Genomic DNA, 19,406 nt, shown 5'->3' on the forward strand with positions numbered 1-19,406 from the left:
AGNNGGAATGGAATGGAATACGAATAAAATTAGACGCAAATGATGTAACTCTGTAGTTACTATTATATGGGTATGTTGCAATTTGGATCAAAATAGCTATGTATACCTCTCCTTGTGAGAGAGAATTTCCATCAAATTTACATGTAATGACTGGATACTGTGGCATTCTTGTGGCCTTAGATCCTCAAGAGGCTGATATAGGCGAGTTACTGGAACCCAGAAAATTCAAGAACACCCAAGTGAACATAACAAGACCCAGTCTAAAAACATCATAAGTTTGGTAATAGAAATTAATCTATTCTGGCAGTAAGAGTCAGTACTTCCAGCTAAGAAGGAGGCCTAAGCGGGGAAGACTGAAAATTAGAAGCTTTTCTGTGCTACAGAGCAAGAATCTTCCTCAAACCTATAACAACAACAACAACAACAACAACAAAATAAAGCTGGATGTATTGCTTAGTAGTAGAACTCTTGTATAATGTATGTAAGGCCTAGGGTCAATCTTCAGCACAGAAAATAATTTCTTGAAGATGAAAAACAAGTAAATACTGATATAGAAAAACAAGTAATCATTGCCAAAGTTAGTGGAAGAAGCCATAGTTTGTTATTTAAACTCATATTCTTCTTGTTACAACTATTAACATAGCTCCCAAAGTAAACCTGGTTGTCTTTAGAGATGACTTTGTGGGAGGTACCTGAGGCTAGGCCAGACAACCCAAATTCTAACCCTAGAAATAATATGGTTGAAGGAGAAAACTGACTCCTTTACTTTTGTTGACTCCATATTTGTGTGATGAAATGTACATGCCCCAATACATAAATACTTACATAAACATAGACACACATACTATTTATATACACAAGTATATATCTTACTGGCATAGATTATAATTACAATTTAAATTCCAAGAGTAAATCTTTACCTGCATGATTCCTTTATAGTTTATACTACATATATGTATTTCTGTTCAAAAACATACCTTAAATATTAAAGGCATGCAGAACTTTTGGGTTAATTTTGAAAGGAGCACTGAATGTTTAGAACGTTTCAGGCATGAAATGCCACCCTTGTGTCCTGCCATCCCTTAGGTAAGTAGAGATCAGCTGTAATTTAACTGCTACCAATGTAGACATAGCAAATGTTTATAAAAAGCATATTAAAGGATCTTGCAAAAGAGAGATATAACTAATGCAATTATAAGATGGGGAGATGGCTCAGCAGTTAAAGATCAGGAGTACAAGGTCCAGGCATCTGCACTCATGTGCACACCTACACAGAGTAATATACTACACAGAGTAATATACACATACACTTATCTGCAATTAGAAAAAAAAAAGAAGAAATGGAAACCACATGCATAGGCAGTGAGGGTAAAACACAAGAGAGGGAGCAGGTAAAAAAACACTCAGCCTAGATCTCTTGTAGCATGTGGTGGGATAATGGATCCTCTCTGGTTTTCCTACCAAGCTTACCTGTAATTCTTTATATTGAGACTTTATATGGAGGTTATCAATACTTACCGAAAACAATAAATATAAGCACATGTCCATATAGAAGTGTGATATATTTATTCTTTGTTTTTTATTTACTTTGCTGCGTCCCATCAAGAATAGGACAGCTTGTAGCTTTGTTTTGCTTGGAGAAGTAGCCAGGAAGTCACCTCAGTATGGATTTGGATGAGGAGTAGGAGTTGTATGACAGAACCAACAAAATGTGCAAATCACTCGAGAAGCTCATGTGAGAGGTGAACCTCAGCTAAAACTGCATGCCAACATGCATTTTCTAAATTAGAATTTAAATCCTCTGGTGTCATCAGAGGGAGAAACTGATAAATAGATGTGGCCCTATCACAATTTCTGAGATGCATGATCTCCATGCAAGAGGTTTTCCTGGACAAAGTGTCACTGGTAAAGAACGGGGACTTTCAGCCCTAGCAGTAATCTTCCAGGTGCAGTTAAACATGAAAGCTAAGTTGTTAGTATTATTACAGTGTTAATGGATGGAAGAGTGTCAAAGGCAATTGGTGAGGGCATGCAATCACACATTTTCCACATTGATTATACTAAACCTTGAGATATTTCTGATGGTGTTACAAACATAACTACTCAAGTAACATGATTTGATGAGGATTAGTATGTAGATAACTGGGCCATGGGACTCCTACCTAACTCTGGGAACATCTGAGAAACATTTACAATGCAAGGCACTTTGTTCAGATTTAAAAATTCTTGACATTGAGACTTCTTTATTACCAAAAAAATGAATTTCTTAAATAATTTTAATAATAAAATTAAGTTACTATTCTATTTCTTTTATCCAAAGTAAGCTTAAGCTTGCATTCCCTATATTTGCACATACAAACATTGGTCTTAGATTTTAGGTTTTATTTCTTGACTTCTTTTTAGAGTTTTACATTTTAGATGACATTTCTGCTATATCTGAATCATGATTTAAGTCAGGAGCATTTTTCTAGTCTCTGGTTCCATGAGTGAAGTTCAAACACTCCAGTTTAAAATTGCTTTATAAATTTCACCTGTATCCTTCTATGGCTTTTATTAAGCTGTGTGGAACAATGGTTACATTTTCTTTCTAATATGCAAAGTGTTGATGCAAAATGTTTTCTTTTGATAGTTGCTGTACACACAGTATCTTTTTCATATTTATGTTTTAGTTTTATGCAGATTTTCTCTTACTTTAAAAATTGTAATTCCTCAAGGACAGTTTTATTTTTGAACTATGTTTTTATCTCTGTAATGTTTAATTCAATATCAGATATTAAGTAGAAACTCAACAAATAGTTTTTTTAAAGGTATCTGTCATGACATAAAAAGTAAGTTTTATATTCAACATCTCATATAAGATATATGACCAATGGACCATCTAGAGACTGCCATATTTAGGTATCCATCCCATAATCAGTCTCCAAACGCTGACACCATTGCATATATTAGCAAGATTTTGCTGAAAGGACCCAGATATAGCTGTCTCTTGTGAGACTATGCCAGGTCCTAGCAAACACAGGAGTGGATGTTCACAGTCAGCTATTGGATGTATCACAGGGCTCCCAATGGAGAAGCTAGAGAAAGTACCCAAGGAGCTAAAGGGATCTGCAACCCTATAGGTGGAACAACAATATGAACTACCCAGTACCCCCCAGAGCTCGTGTCTCTAGCTGCATATGTATCAGAAGATGGCCTAGTGGGCCATCAGTGGAAAGAGAGGCCCATTGGTCGTGCAAACTTTATCTGCCTCAGTACAGGGTAATGCCAGGGCCAAGAAGTGGGAGTGGGTGGGTGAGTGGGTAGGGGACTTTTGGGATAGCATTGAAAATGTAAATGAAATAAATGTCTGATTAAAAACAAATCTCAAATCAGGCAATACATTAAAAAAAATATGACCAAACATATTATACTTTGAAAACATTACCCATTTTGAGGTCAAAAACATACAAACACTGGAAACTTTTAAAAGCTGTAATGAAGTTCTAGTTTTTTACTTCACAAAGACAATGGATTATGTGATGGAATACATATTATCACATAATTATTCAATCTTTGTTGTTATTAATTCTTTCTCAGATCTGTTTCATTATTGCTTTTTAAGGAATATTTTCTATGTATTATTCTAACCATAGCCATGAAATTACGATACCACAAATACACCCTTTGTATCTCTTATTTTTATACTCTATGTTTTTGTTCTTATGAAATAATAAAAGCTTAAATCCTTATACAAGAAGAAGTATCTGCCTAGCTTCCTTGGGGTAGTGATACCCCATATTCTAATGGTTGCCACCCTGATGTGATGATTCCTATACTAAAATTGCATAGTTATAAAATTCTGTATACTTTATACAATATAATACAATCATATAAAATTATAGTTTATACAATAGTCATAACATGGAGTCATAATTGAGAAATAAACATGTTTTGATAATTTTAGATTACTAGGTCTTTGCAGCTTTGAGATGAACAAATTATGTAGTTCAACTACTGGTACTGCTACATATAAAGTAGTCCTAAAAGCAAAGCAGCAGAGATCTTTTATAAATACATTGTTTTAAGAAGCCATTAAGCTTTCTTAAAATATAGTTTAATTTGTAAATTCCCTGGCTAAAGTTACTATTCGATGACAACCATCATATTCTTATCTATGTGTTTTTTTACAAAAGAATATTAGGGACACTTTGATTTAGTGTATTTTACAGTAATTTTAGTATTGACATTAAGAACATGTAGAATTTCATATGTGAAGTTATGGTAGCCTTCTAAAGCAGATCTCAGTTGTTAGTGCTCGTGTTTGCTCCAGCAAGTCTCCTGCTATGTAAATAGAGAAGGCTGAATGTAGCCATTACAAAATTTCACAACAGATCTGCCAAAAATTCTAGCAACAGATAAACTAAATTACATATCGTCAGTAGGGTGTGAAGAATCATCATCAGCAATGCTTGACTTGAAAAAATAATCTTATTCAGACTCTTCAAATAATCCTTCAAGTGTGAGCCTGTGAGATCACCAGTTAAAACCTTGTCAAATGATATCCCCATCCCCTCCATGAAATGACTGAGAGAAAATGTGAATTCCACTTCTTTGGCTAAACAGTATGCATTTTATGTCACCATCTCTAAGATACTACCTCAGATCTCATCCCTAGACTCAGTAGGGACATAACTTCCATGTACCTAGGCCAATGTCCCAAAAGCAAGGTGACTGAGCATTCCCCCTTCTCAAAGAGTAAATTCTTTCAGAAAAAGGCAGTGGCATATTCATAGTCCCTCCCATATCTTACATGAATATCTTGCACATGAAATTCCTACTGAAGTCCATCTCTACTTGCCTTTCTCTACTGCAAGAAGTCACTTTCAAGTGCCAGTAAAACATAAACTGTCTCATTCATTGAATAGAGATTTAGATCCTTCTTGATTGTTGGTCATTTACTGTTGTGTATGTATCTGTTTATGACTGCATGGATTTAGGAGCAAGGGTTAACGGTTTATGTATTAATACTTTTTTTATTGGGGAAGAAATTTTTAATTGAATCTCAAAGATTTAGCTAGGTGGCCAGTCAGTAAACCCCAAGGCCCTGCCTCTGTCTCTACAATGATGGGATTATAGACATCTACCACCACAACAGGCATTTTTACAAGAGTGCTAGGGGTTCAGACACAATCTTATATCAAATGTTCAGATATCAGTTACTTTACTGACTGAGCTATTGCCAGCCTCCTCATTTACTTTTGATAATAAATCTGCACTGGAAAGAAGAAATATAACCAGGAGATCACCAAACCTGAGGCAGATTATTCAATTGTTAATAACATATTGAAGGTCACACTTAAATTCTGTTATATCTGTTACAGCTCTCACATCAGAGTCACTGTCACATTTCTGAGTCCCTTGATAAATTGAAAATCGTGATATCATATAATATTTGGGTTTTCCCTTTTTAATCAATTTATTTGTATGCATATTAAGATTCAGTTGCAAAAACCTTATTTTTTTTACAGATGATAATCACTGAATATATAACCATAGATAACTAGCAAATAAAGCAGCAGTTATAAACATTGAGTAAAAGCAAGAAATATTTTTTTTTGGGGGGGTGGGAACTAACAGAATATGTTTTTAAGGAATAAGGATGTTTAAATGGACACAGGATTCCTGATCGGGTGTGAGAATGGAAAAAGAAGGCCAATTCAAATAGAGACTGAGACATTAGCAGGGACAATATTTTCACAAGACAACAAAATGGAGGCTACAGTTAGCTTCACAGTGACATTTCTAGCACAGGGTACACACATGTTCCTTTAAATACGTGAATACTTTTTGTCATTTTTAGGACTAAAAGTCAAGTATATGAATGAGCCAGTAAAATGTTTTCTGAGCAAACAAGAGTGCCCATGTTCAATCTGTAGAGCATTTGTAAAAACCACTTGCTGGTGCATGATTGCAACTCTGGCCCTAGAGAGGAAGAGATGTATGATTTCAAGGACACATTGACTCAGCAGTCTAGTTAACCTGATGAGATCTACTTTCCAGCAGTAAGCCTTGTCTCGAGACTACATGATGGCATTTGAGGTATGTCAGTAAATTGTTTTTCTTACATTCACAGTTAAGTATGCACATGTATATACACATCCAAACCCATAGGAAACTGCATATAAATAGATTTATAATGCATATTAGATGCAAGCACATGTGAACACTCATAAGAGCACACACACATGCATAGGTTTCTGAATTTCATAATGTTAACAAAGTGATTATTTTATTGTTAAAAACAGAATGTATCAGGCAACTCTGATTCTAAGAACTTAAATCTGTACCTTTGTAAAGCTATTTACTTGCTGATTACAACTCTAAGATGCACTGAATGGCGTTTCTACTATGTATCTAATCATCCTCTCATAAGAAGAGATTTGTCTTTACGGATATACAAAAGAACCTTTCCTTGTATAGTGTATCCTGCTGTCTAATAAAAATACACTAACTTCTTTGTGTCCTTTCTTTTTGCCTCCTATTTTCTGTAGTGAGGAAAATGGAAGCAGCAAGGATTATATAGATTAAATTACTGTACATCCCACTCTTCTTCAAGTTGTTACTTTGTAAGGATCTTAAAATACTTGAAAAGACCTTTGAATCCTTTCCTTTTCTCCCTTAGCCCGTTGGGATTTAGGATATCTCTTTCTTCCTACAAATCTTCAACAGTGAGCATCATCAAAGAGAGTGATTCCACTGTAGACCTCTGCTGGTGTCTCTGAGATTATAGTAATGTTGAATCTCATTTCTAGTCCAACTATTTTTCCTTAACCAACATCACATAAACCTCAAACTTTGCTTTACTTCAATATTTAAAAGTATTATTTTCTGTGTGTCCGTCTCTTTATTTAGGGATATAAAAATAAATATCAAAGACCAAGAGAAAACTGAGATCCAAGCTTGGAATGTAATGTAAGATTGTACTCCTTTATAGGAAACAATTGGCATATTTCAGACTTTTTTTTTAAATAGCAAGTCCTACGTTTGTCTGATTTCTCAGTTCATTTGTGAACACACATCTAAATAATAAATGTGAAGACAATACTCAGAGACAAACTTCATTTCTCATTTTGAAAGGCTCAGTGACATTTTTATGGACTGAGTGATTGTTTCAACTATGGTGGTCTAACTTTATAATGTAATGTTATAATAATATATATATATATAATTTTATATAATAATTTTATATAATAATTTTAAAGCTGACATTATCAAAATATGATCTATTCCTTTAGAAGAAATATGTACTTAGTAGTGGAGTGATGACTCTCTGTTTTATATCAATAGCTTGCCTTCTGAAGGTCTACTTTATAGCTAACATCCACTATAGTCATGCATATAAGAGCTATTGAATTGTCACAAAAATGTGTCTTTTTTTTAGCTCAGGTGGGATTCACTTGTAAGGGATTCGAAGTGCTAACTAAAGTATGATCAATGCAATAAAATATCCTAATATAAAGAATAATCCATATATTAAAAAGAAAAGGAGACGCATTACAACTAAGGCACATGTGAGAAACAGAGAATAACATAGGGTAATAATCAAATGTGTGTAAGTGTGAACACACACACACATACACACACACACACATTTTAACAACAGTAAAGTATAGTACCCTTAAAAATAGTATATAAAGAAATGATACAATTATGTAGAGAATCTTCTAACATAAATTTCATACACACACACACACACACTCATGCATGAATGCATGCACACATGTAAGCATAAACAGACAGAAGAGGGACTGAAAATAGAGACATGTTATTGATGACTCTCTGAGTTATTAGTGGAAAACTTCAGAAGTGATTTCAAGATCAAGAAATAGACCACCAACAGAGTGGAAAAAGATCTTTACCAATCCTAGATCTGATAGGGGACTAATATCCAATATATATCTATATATGTATATCTATATATCTATATATCTAATCTATACCTATATCTATATCTAATATATATATATCAAGAAGTTAGACTCCAGAAAACCAAACAAATCTATTAAAAATGGGACACAGAGCTAAACAACTGAGGAATACCAAATGGCTGAGAAGCACCTGAAAAAATGTTCAACATCCTTAATCATCAGGGACATAGTTCTACCGGAAGATCCAGCAATACCACTGGTGGGCGTATACCCAGAAGATGTTCCAACTTGTAATAAGGACTCATGCTCCACTATGTTCATAGAAGCCTTATTTATAATAGCCAGAAGCTGGAAAGAACCCAGATGTCCCTCAAGAGAGGAATGAATACAGAAAATGTGGTACATTTATACATTGGAGTACTACATAGCTATTTTAAAAATGAATTTCTGAAATTCTTAGACAAATGGATGTTTCTGGAGGATATCATCCTGAGTGAGGTAACCCAATCACAAAAGAACACACATGATAAGCACTCACTGATAAGTGGAGATTAGCCCAGAAGCTCAGAATCCTTCTTAGAATGGGGAACAAAATACACATGGAATGAATTACAGAGACAAAGGTTGGAGCAGAGACTGAAGGAATGACCATCCAGAGACTTCCCCACTTGGGCATCCATCCCATAAACAACTGCCAAACCCAGATACTATGGCAGATGCCAACAAGTACCTGCTGTCAGGAGCCTGATATGACTGTTTTCTGAGAGGCTCTGCCAGTGCCTGGCAAATACAGAAGTGGATACTCACAGTCATCCATTGGACAGAGCACAAGGTCCCCAATGAAGGAGCTAGAGAAAGTACACAAGGAGCTGAAGGGGTCTGAAGCCCCATAGGGGGAGCATCAATATGAACTAATCAGTAACCCCAGGGCTCCTGGGAACTAATCTGCCAATCAAAGAAAACACATAGTGGAACTTGTGGCTCTAGCTGTATATGTAACAGAGGATGGCGTAGTCGGTCATCAATGGAAGGAGAGGCCCTAGGTCCTGTGAAGGTTCTATGCCCCAATATAGGGGAATAACAGGACCAGGAATGGGAGTGGGTGGGTTTCAGAACAAGGGGAGGTGAGAGGGGATAGGGGATTTTCAGAGGGGAAACTAGAAAAGGGGATAACATTTGAAATGTAAATGAAGAAAATATCTAATAAAAATCAAAATCAAACAAATTTAAAAAGAGGTGTTTGAAATCTGAGTTAATTTCAATGAAATTAAAATCATATTGCTGTTGCTATTGTTCTTGTTTAAGACAGGTTTTCTCTGAATAGCTCTAACTCTCCTGGATCTTGCTCTGTATAGCAGGCTTGCCTCAAACACACAGAGATCCTCCTGCCTCTGCCTCTTGAGTGCTGGGATTAAAGGCGTGTGCTACCATTACTTGGCTCAAATTATAAGTTTTGATAATTTTTTTCTACTGGAAAATGTGATACCCACTTTCACACTTCTTACTTTCTTTACACTACTTTATGTATGGGCACTGAAGCAGGAAATTCTGGCCTATATATTCACTAATAATCTTGAGATTTTTGTTTTGTTTTGTTTGGTTTGGTTTTCATCTTGAAACAGCCAACCTATCATTGTAAACTACTGTGTGTGGTGGTGAGGTTGATACATTTTATGAAATAAATACAAGATCTCTTAATGCTAAAAGACATCTTTTCTATAATATAGGGCTGCCCAAACATTTTTCATATCATCCCATAAAAATTTAAGCATATAGATCAAAGATTTTAAAAAGATGAGGGAGTGAAGGTATGGGTATAGGTGAGGAAGTAGCACTGTATTCTGGCTTAAGTAAAAGGTAATTACTAGCTTGTATTAGAATGTGAGCATCCTTGGTTATTACTTTTTTGTTTCATGCTTAATGTTTAAGAAAAATCTGATATAGCTGATATATCTGACCCTGATATATCTCTTGTGAGTCTATGCCAGTGCCTGGAAAATACAGAAGTGGATGCTCAAAGTCATCTATTGGATGGAACACAGGGCCCCTAAAGAAGAAGCTAGAGAAAATACCCAAAAGGGGTCGGCAACCCTATAGGAGGATCAACAATATGAACTAACCAGTACCCCTCAGAACTGTCTCTCTACTTGCATATGTAGCAGAGGATGGCCTAGTTGGTCATCAGTGGAAGGTGAGGCCCTTGATCTTGTGAAGATTCTATGCCCCAGTATAGGGAAATACCAGGGCCAGGAAGCCTGAGTGGGTAGGTTGGGGAGCAAGACAAGGGAGGGCATAGGGGACTTTCAGGATAGCATTTGAAATGCAAATGAAGAAAATATCTAATAAAAATGAAATATAAAAAAATAAAGCTGCTATGGAAATAGTTGAAAAAAAAGAAAGAAAGAAAAATCTGGTCCCCAAAACCTCTTGAAGTCTAGTATAATATTTACTGTTGAGAGGTTTAGTATCACTATCTCTTTTGTTACATTTTCATCTTTAGCATTTCTAATCATGAATTCTTTTGTGGTATTTTAGATTTTCTGTTTGTTCTGTACCAATTCTCTCTCATTCAAAGAATATGATAGTGAGGTAGAATGAAGCTGCCCGAGCCACAGGAAGAAACATCTTCAGTCTGCCATAAATGCACTTCAGATACAGCACCTTGCACTGCACATAAAAATTCATAGTCACCTAAGTGGGAATAGCTATGAAAATCTGAGTATCGCCATGCTGTTGACTCAGTGCTATTTATAAAACGCATTTTTAATGTTTCCACTTTAAATTCTCTGCACATATCTTTCCTGCACTAAAGACTTGAGATACCAGTGCTTTACCCTAAAATATCTTGCTTTTATATCTTGACTCTTATGTTGTGAATTTATTATTTTTAAAATATACTTTAAAATATGCATTGGTACAAAATTAGTCAAAACAGCAACCAGTGAATTCAAAGTAAATTAGTATTATTAATGCTGTGTATAATTTTGGTGAATTTTACTATCAAATTATAAATACAAAGTCCTTCCAGGTAGTCATGTTCACTCCAGATTGGTAGGTTCAAGAACATTCTTTATGCTTTAGATTTCAATGATTTTTATAAGATGTACTTAGGTCATACAAAAACCAAATTTACATTTTTGACAAAGTGTGTATTTTTAAAGTCTAAGAGGTACTTTCTTAATTAAAATTCAGAACCAAGACATCTTTCTTAGACACCTGCTTATTGATGGTTTTATGTTGCAGGTTTGACATTAATCACTCAAAAGTTATTGAAACCAACCTCAAAGAAGTTTTTTTTTTTATAAATTAAACTACTTAATGCTTATTAAATGTATATTAAAGAACAAAGTTCTCTTGAGCTATACCTGGAGCAACCTATCCTTTATCAAGGAGAATACTAAAAGCAAATAGTATATTACTGTTCTCTGCTCATCTCAATCCCCATGAAGAAAGTAACATGATCTAAGTTCTCCCCTTATCACTGAAGTTTCCAGCCTAGTAAAGAATATAATGATGTTTTATTCAGCTTATCAATAATGAACACCAGTGAATGACCAAGCTATACAAATGAGATAGGCTGTGTTCTATAAGTTACAGTTGGAGGAATAAAACTTCTGACTTAGCTTAGCAAAAGAAACATGAACTAGTTGAGATTTAAGAAAAATAATTGATAAAATTTTAGTAAGCAAAATATGCATCCTAGTTCCCAATGATCTGTCCACACTCCTAATTGTGAGCAGCTGCTATTACAACTTAGTAGGCCCCAATTATATTATATTCCACACTTCAGATAGAGAAAATGCTCTGTCCCCTTTTTAAGATGCAACATTCATGGAGGTAATGAAGACTTCATGTATGGTGTGGAATAATGTTTGTGTGCACATGTGGGACAAATGACCACAAATAGAATAAACAGTTTTCAAAACCAACCTGAAGAGATGAGAGACCTAAGGCTGATGTTTTTTCCTGTGGCTCAGACAGCCACATTCTACCTCACTATAATCTTTGAAGACATTTTCTTAACATATGTCAAAAAGAATTAAAAAAATTATATTTCCTCCAAAAGGAAGAAAAGAGCCATGTTGATTATGAACAACATTCTATAACATGCAATTCATCTTAAGAAACCAGTACTAATTTACATTTAAAAAAATAAACTTTAATGATACGCATTTCTTTGGACTGTTAGCAGAATACAGAACTAATTTGCCATTTTGTAGGGTTGATGTTGTAGCTGCTAACATAGTAATTGATGTGTAACTATATAAAATCTGTATTCAAATTTCAAATCACCATAAGCATTTATTTCAAACCAATCTCAAAGGGTTTATGTGAATTTAGTTTTGCTTTTTCCACAATAAGTTAGGTAATGCTGTTTTCAGTTCTGTTGTCTCTTCAGGAATACAAATACTTAGGATAAATCAAAACTGTTCCCAGGTACTGCCCGATCCTCTCCTGGCCACTCTCATAAAAGTGCATCTCAATGTAAAAAAAAGTTGGGGATTTATATATTTTTAAGACAAGGATCTTATTTAATTAGGAATAGCACTGCCTTTCTCTTCTATTGTTTGGTTTTTCTGAGAGAGAGAGAGAAGGAGAGAGATAGACAGAGACAGAGACAGAGACAGAGACAGAGACAGAGACAGAGACAGAGAGAAAGAATGAGACACAGAGAGACAGAGACAGGGAAAGAAAGAGAAGAAGAGACAAACAGAGGAAGGCACACAGAATTTTCATAGAAAATCTTCTCTGGCCACTCTCCATTTCTTAACCTATGCTACTACAGAAAAACCTAAGGGAGATTTCTGTTGACTGGTTTAGGAGAAGAATTGAAGCAAACAGTCCATCTTCTCTCTTTCTGCCTTTTCCCATGAAGTTTTGAGTAAAGCAGGGTGTGCATGCCTTAAATAGACCAGAGAAGTATCTCTCCTTAAAACAGCTGTGGCAACTATATCCACCCTGTGCTTTCACACACACACACACACACACACACACACACACACACACACACACATATACATATATATACATATATATACATATATACATATATATATGTATATATATATGAAATATATATATATGTATATATATATATGAAATAACCTTCACCCATCCACTCATGAATTTTTTATGTCAATTTTAGTGAAGTCTACCCTTGGAGGAAATCGACATCGCCTAGTTGCTGCTAAATTTGAGAAGTCCGTTTTATGCTAAATGTGTATGTTTTATATAAAGTGCTTATTCATACACTATCAATTCTTCCAGGGATATTTTTACTAAATGATTTTGAGTTAAACATAGTTTAAATATTAATGTGTTGTTAGAAATCTACTTTACAAGTGACCTACTAAGTTTATTTTTAAAGAAACATAATTTATAAGTTTCTAATATTGTGGATTATTTTTATGATAATAAGTTTGTATGCCCATTGTGATATTCCCTCTCTAATTCATTTTAAGCCCATTCAGTTCAATGTCCACAATTTTCCTAATAGGCCACCAATCTACCAACAGTGACCTCTACATTGAAAATGGTTAGTGTTCAGTTTTCATCTTTAAGAACTGTCAATAGTTTTGTTGCCTGTCCCCTTGCTTCATCTTCTTTAGTGCCTTTTTTTTTTGAGGATTCTTTATCCATTTTATTTTTATTAGATATTTTCTTTATTTACATTTCAAATATTATCCCCTTTCCTTGTTTCCCCTCTGAAAACCTCCTATTCCCTTCCCCCTCCCCTGCTCACCAACCCACCCACTCCTGCTTCCTGGCCCTGGCATTCCCCTGCACTGGGGCATAGAACCTTCACAGGACCAAGGCCTCTCCTCCCACTGATGATTGACTAGGCCATCCTCTGCTACATATACAGCTGGAGCCATGATGTATACTGGTTGGTTGGTGGTTTAGTACCTGGGAGCTCTGGGGGTACTGGTTAGTTCATATTGTTGTTCCTCCTATGGGCTGCAAACCCCTTCAGCTCCTTGGATCCTTTCTCTAGCTCCTTCATTGGGGACCCCGTGCTTAGTTCAATGGATGGCTATGAGCATCCACTTCTGTATTTGCCAGGCACTAGCAGAGCTTCTCAGGAGACAGTTATATCAGGATCCTGTCAACAGGCACTTGTTGGCATTTAAAATAGTGTCTGGGTTTAGTGATTAAGCTGGTTCCAAGGACCTTTCTACACTGGGTGTCCTTCTCCCATGTTTTTTTTTTTTCTTTGTTGTTGTTGTTGTTCAGTTGGGCTATATTCTCCTCTATCTGCTCTTTCTTCTCTTTTCTGTTTTATTTACTTTTCCCAAGAGATTATATAGTCTCAAAGACTTTAAGTCCATTTGTAATATAATATAATATAATATAATATAATATAATATAATATAATATAATATAATATGACATAAATTCACAAGGTAAGCATCGTGACCCCAGCAAATACCTGGACAAATGTAAACTTCAAAAGAGAGTTTATTTCGCCTTTATAGTTCTCTGGTTGACTACAATATGAATTCTATGAGACACATGATTTGGGGCAATTTTTTTTTTGTAGATTCCAAAGTCCCCCAAACAGCGCTTGGTATATTTCTAAGAATAGTGTAAAGAGAAAATGAGTAGGTATTGGTATTAAACAAATCGCCCTTTCCTGTGAAGAATTTTTAATTTTTCTTGTTTGCAAAACCCTCTTCTACACGTCTTAACCAAATTCTGCTCTATTTCTAATCCTTTACTTTGAAATTCTTCCAAAGAATAATTTGTGTATGGATAAAGCATCAAAATAATAATTTAAACAAGGCATCTTCTTAGCACTCCTTGGTCCTGAATGCCATATATTTGCATTCAGAAGCAGCAGTATTTTCAAATGCTTGCTTTTACTCTGATGATTATTTTCACACATAAATAACAACTGATGATTGTTTATTATTGGCTCACATATTGTTTGCCTTTAGTTTTCCATTTTTTCTCTGTTGTTTCTTATTTGATTTTATTGAATACTTAATTGTGCTAGGTAGTTTTCAGGTCCCTCTGACATGGAATACAGACAGTCCTTATAGAAGAAAAATGCCCACACCAGATTTGGTAATGCGTAAGCCTATAGTATATTTTTCTTGATTGACAATTGATGTGCTAGGGTTTTATGTTGGCCATCCACTGCCAAGCAAAGATCCTTCCTTTAAGAGCAGTTTAGAGCCCTAATGAGAAATAATTTTTCATTTGGAAGACAATTGAGGAGATTCATTTTATTTTTAATGTTTGACAGTTTTACTAAGCATAAGTTGACATCATTCTCCACTAGTTAATCTACTCTGAACCTAAATGAACTCCTTTTACTTTGAAAAGATATATATCTTCATCCTCTTTATATTATCTACATGGTAAGGTATATAGATACAGGAAGAGATTGTTTTCTCCTTTTTGTCTTCCAGGAACTTGAAGGATTTTGTTCTTTGTGTCTCTTTTCTACTCATTTCTAAGATAAACTTATGTATGGCTCTAGTCACTTGGCACTATTTTAGTGCCATTTCAAGACAAACAATTATTAATGACTTTTCTTGATATACTTAAAATGTTTACTTATATGTAAAGCTTTAAATTACTTGAAATTTATTTCTATCCATGATGTGAAATGAGAGATCAAGTTATCTTTTCCTATAGATGGTTGAGGTTTCATGACACCATTCATTTCAAGTAGCTCTTCCCTATATGTAGAACATTTTGCAGTTCACCTGAAATTCACTTCAGAATTTAATTTCTTATAAAAATTTCCTTGAGCATCCTATCTCATAAACTCTCATTCATTGTCTATTTTATTCTACTGATTGCTTTCCCTTCAAACTTAGAATACTCTCTGGTTTTCCTGTTCACTTATATTTCTGCTTCTTCCATTATAATGTACAGGTCTAGGCCACAAAAACTTTTCTGATACTCTATTCCATAGAGAGTTTAGTGGATGCTTTGTTACTACATAGGAACAATAACATAAGTATAGGCATATGTTTTTAAAAATACACAAAATAAATTGTAAATGAAAAGAATAAATACATGATATTCATATCATGTTGTAACATGAATGCTTTTATTTGTAATCTATGTATTTTGTAGTATGTGTGCATGTGCGTGTGTGTGTGTGTGTGTGTGTGTGTGTGTGTGTGTGTGTGTTGTGCGTGTGTATGGACGCACACCAGTTGAGGCCAGGGAAATGATATAACATGTATTGTTCTAAAGTTCTCTACTTTGTGTTCTCTATCTATCTATTTATCTATCTGACTGCCTGTCTGTCTGTCTATCTCCTCCCCTCCCCCCTTCTCTGTGTAATTCATGTGTATGCATGTGGCCACGTTTGTTCACACAACACCACTAATGGAACCCATGTAGATCTCAGAGGATATCGATAATGTTGGTTCTTGCAATTCAGTTTACTTGAGACAGAGTTTCTATGTTTGTCCACAAGCTTCCAGATGCTCTTGCATGTCTCCCATATCTTGATAAAAACACTAGAATTGCACATGCTTATTCTATGGCTTCTAGATTTTACTTGGATTATGGATATTCAAACTCAGATATTCATATTTGCATTTTCTTGGCTAAAGCTATTACACACTAAGCCATCTCCTGAGGCCACTGTTGTTTTGGAGACAAAGTATCTCATTAAACAAGGGGTTCAATGATTCTGCAGAGTCAGCTGGTCAATAGGCCCAAGGGAGTCACCTATTCCTATCTCCTAGCAACAAAAAATAGTATAAACCACACTCAAGGTACTAGTCCAGCCAACATTAAAATGGAGAAAATTAGGATAGCCATTAAAAATTAATTGACATTTCAAAAGTTACATATTTTAAAATTACTATACTTAATTTTAGAAAATTTCTCTATTTCACATAAGGTAGAACTGTTTTAATTTCTTTTTTCTCTTTTAATTTATTCTTCTCTCATGTATCATATCCCAACCACAATTTTACCTCTCTTCATTCCTCCCTCCCAGTTACCTGCTTTTGCCTATCCATTCCTCCTCCTTTCCCTTCACAAAAGGGCAGGCTTCACAGAGATATCAGCCAAATATAACAAATCAAGTTGCAGTAAGACCAGGTACCTCCAAATATGAGATATCAAGTTGCAATAAAACTAGGCACTTCCTTTCACATTAAGACTGGAAGAGGTAACCCAGTATGAAAAGATGGGTTCCAAAAGCTAGCAAAAGACTCAAGAGTCCGCCTATAGGTCCCACTATTAAAAGTCACACAAAAAGATCAAAATGCATAACAGTAACATATCTGCTGGGGGCCTAGGTTAGATCTCTGCAGGCTTTCTATTTGTTAGTTCACACTCTGTGAGCTCCTATGAGCCTAGATTAGTTGATTCTATGGCTCTTCTACTACTGTTCTTGACCCCTCTGTCTCCAACAATCCTTCTTTGCCCTCTTTCTGAAGGATTTCCCTAATACACCTAATGTTTGGCTGTGAGCCTATCTGTTCCCACCAGTTACTGAATGAAACCTCTCTAATGGTTATTATGCCATTCTCCTGTCTAAGAGTATAGCAGACTATTATTGGGAATCATTTCATTTTCTTTTTAATTTTTGCCTGTCATGTTTGCTTCTATTCTAGGTCTCTGAGCTATCCAGCATCAGGTTCCTACCCCTCCAGGCTCCTTTTAGTGGAATGGGTGGCAAGCTACACCAGTTCTTGGTTGGCCACTCCCACGATTTCTGTGCCACCTTTAATCAAGCAGGACAAATTGTAGATCAAAAGTTTTGTGGCTGGGTTGGTGTCCCAATTCCTCCACTGGATGCATTGCCTGGTTACAGAAGATGGCTGATTCAGGCTCTGTATCCCTCATTACTGAGGGGTTTATCCAAGGTCATCCTTGTAGATTCTTAGGAGTTTCCAATACACTAGGTTTCTACCCTATCCCTGAAACATCCCTACCCCCCCAAACACAATTCCAGTTGTCTCTGTCATTACTGTGATGTGTTTTCATTTCTGTGGAATATCCCTTTGAATCTCATAGATTCTTCTCTTCTTTATTTCCTCTGTGACTCTTCTCAACTTGAGCACTGAGATTGTCTCCATGTGGTGCTATAGAGACCAAGGGATATGACTGAGTGTCTAAGGCTCTGAGTAATGTGGTTCCCAACATGTTCTCCAGCTTCCCTTGCCATTGTGCTAGCATCCCTTGTCTCTATTCTAACTTCACTACACTTCTTGCTGTTCCAGATTTCCTGTGTCCTTACACTTAGATGCCATGGTACTTTTTTCAAAGCATTTTTCTGTATGAAATTCTAAATTATACCCACCTCTGTGACATATTTCACAGTTTTATACTGATGAATTCATTTTGAGCTATTTAAAATATACTACAGAAGCAAAATCCATTTCAGTCCATCTATTGAAAAAATTTCAATCTAACCTCGAAAGTGTTAAGTGCAAATTCAATCAATGAGTTACAGCAGATTGAATGTTGTGAATGAGAGTTTTGGGTAGAAAAGAATGAATGTTACTTAATGCCCATATAAATAGATCATTTTTGAATTTGACTTAGAATTTCTTTTGCTGAAACAGTTTCTAATATGAATTGTTTTCATGGCTAGGGACAAGTTTTTCTGTTTATGTTCCTTGCTTATTACCAAGGTTTCTCTGTATTCTTTCTACTCATGCTTCATGATCCCACTAGAGCCACCCAGGACATTTCACATGAATTAGCTTGCATTGATGTCGCTGGAGTTCAATCAAAGAGTCATGGTGCTAAATGCAAAAAGAACATGTCTTTGTCATAACTTCCTTGCATTTAATAAACATATTATATATTTTGCCATTTGTTTTTATCAAACTTATCTGTGAAAAAAATGTGGATCACTGTTAAGTCTGTTTTATTACTAGTGAAAGAATGTCTTGCTTGCCCAAGGCCAAACAACTAGTTAGTGGCAGCAAAGGCCCACAAAGTGAGGCTCCTGGCTGTGCATCTGGAGCCTTTAATCACTCTACCATGAGGCCTTCTGTTTAATTATCCTGTGAACTCAATACATAATATGAGCTGTTAAGCCGATTCTAAGCAATTTCTATGTACGCTGAAACATTTAATTAGTTTTCTTTAAAATAAATAAGTCATTAGGAAACTACAAATTAGCTAGTTAATTAGCTGTGTTATGGCCTTTTGGTTCTTTCAGCTGAAATAAGCTGATGCCAAAACTACCAAAAAGACTATCTATTACCCATGAGATAATCAGCTCTCACGAAGCTATGGGAGTCATCAAGAATTTTAAGCTTAAAACTATTAAAGTGTTCAGTAAAATGTAGTGATTGTGTGAGAAAGATATGTCTTGTATAAAAATTAGTATTGTTCAACTTTACCTGTTCCATTGTGGCATAGTGATAAAATGCTTTCCTAGCCTGTTTGAGACCTCAGGTTTGATCTTCAGCATAATTAAGAAGAAGAAGAAGAAGAAGAAGAAGAAGAAGAAGAAGAAGAAGAAGAAGAAGAAGAAGAAGAAGAAGAAGAAGAAGAAGAAGAAGA

General features: G+C 35.3%; 1 protein-coding gene across 3 annotated transcripts in view; it reads left to right on the plus strand.

The window, feature by feature from the left end:
* Glra3 (glycine receptor alpha 3) overlaps positions 1-19,406 on the plus strand; it is a 179,514-nt gene that overhangs the window by 5,061 nt on the left and 155,047 nt on the right. For 2 of the 3 annotated variants that reach the window (XM_029480241.1, XM_029480242.1), the window contains exon 1: positions 6,032-6,078. The exons of the other annotated variant lie outside the window; for it this stretch is intronic. The gene's annotated coding sequence lies outside the window, so the exon portion shown is untranslated. Of the gene's footprint in view, positions 1-6,031; positions 6,079-19,406 lie in introns of those variants that run through there. 3 annotated transcript variants of the gene reach the window in all.

The sequence above is a fragment of the Mus caroli genome, chromosome 8 (assembly GCF_900094665.2).
Source record: "Mus caroli chromosome 8, CAROLI_EIJ_v1.1, whole genome shotgun sequence".
NCBI lineage: Eukaryota > Metazoa > Chordata > Mammalia > Rodentia > Muridae > Mus > Mus caroli.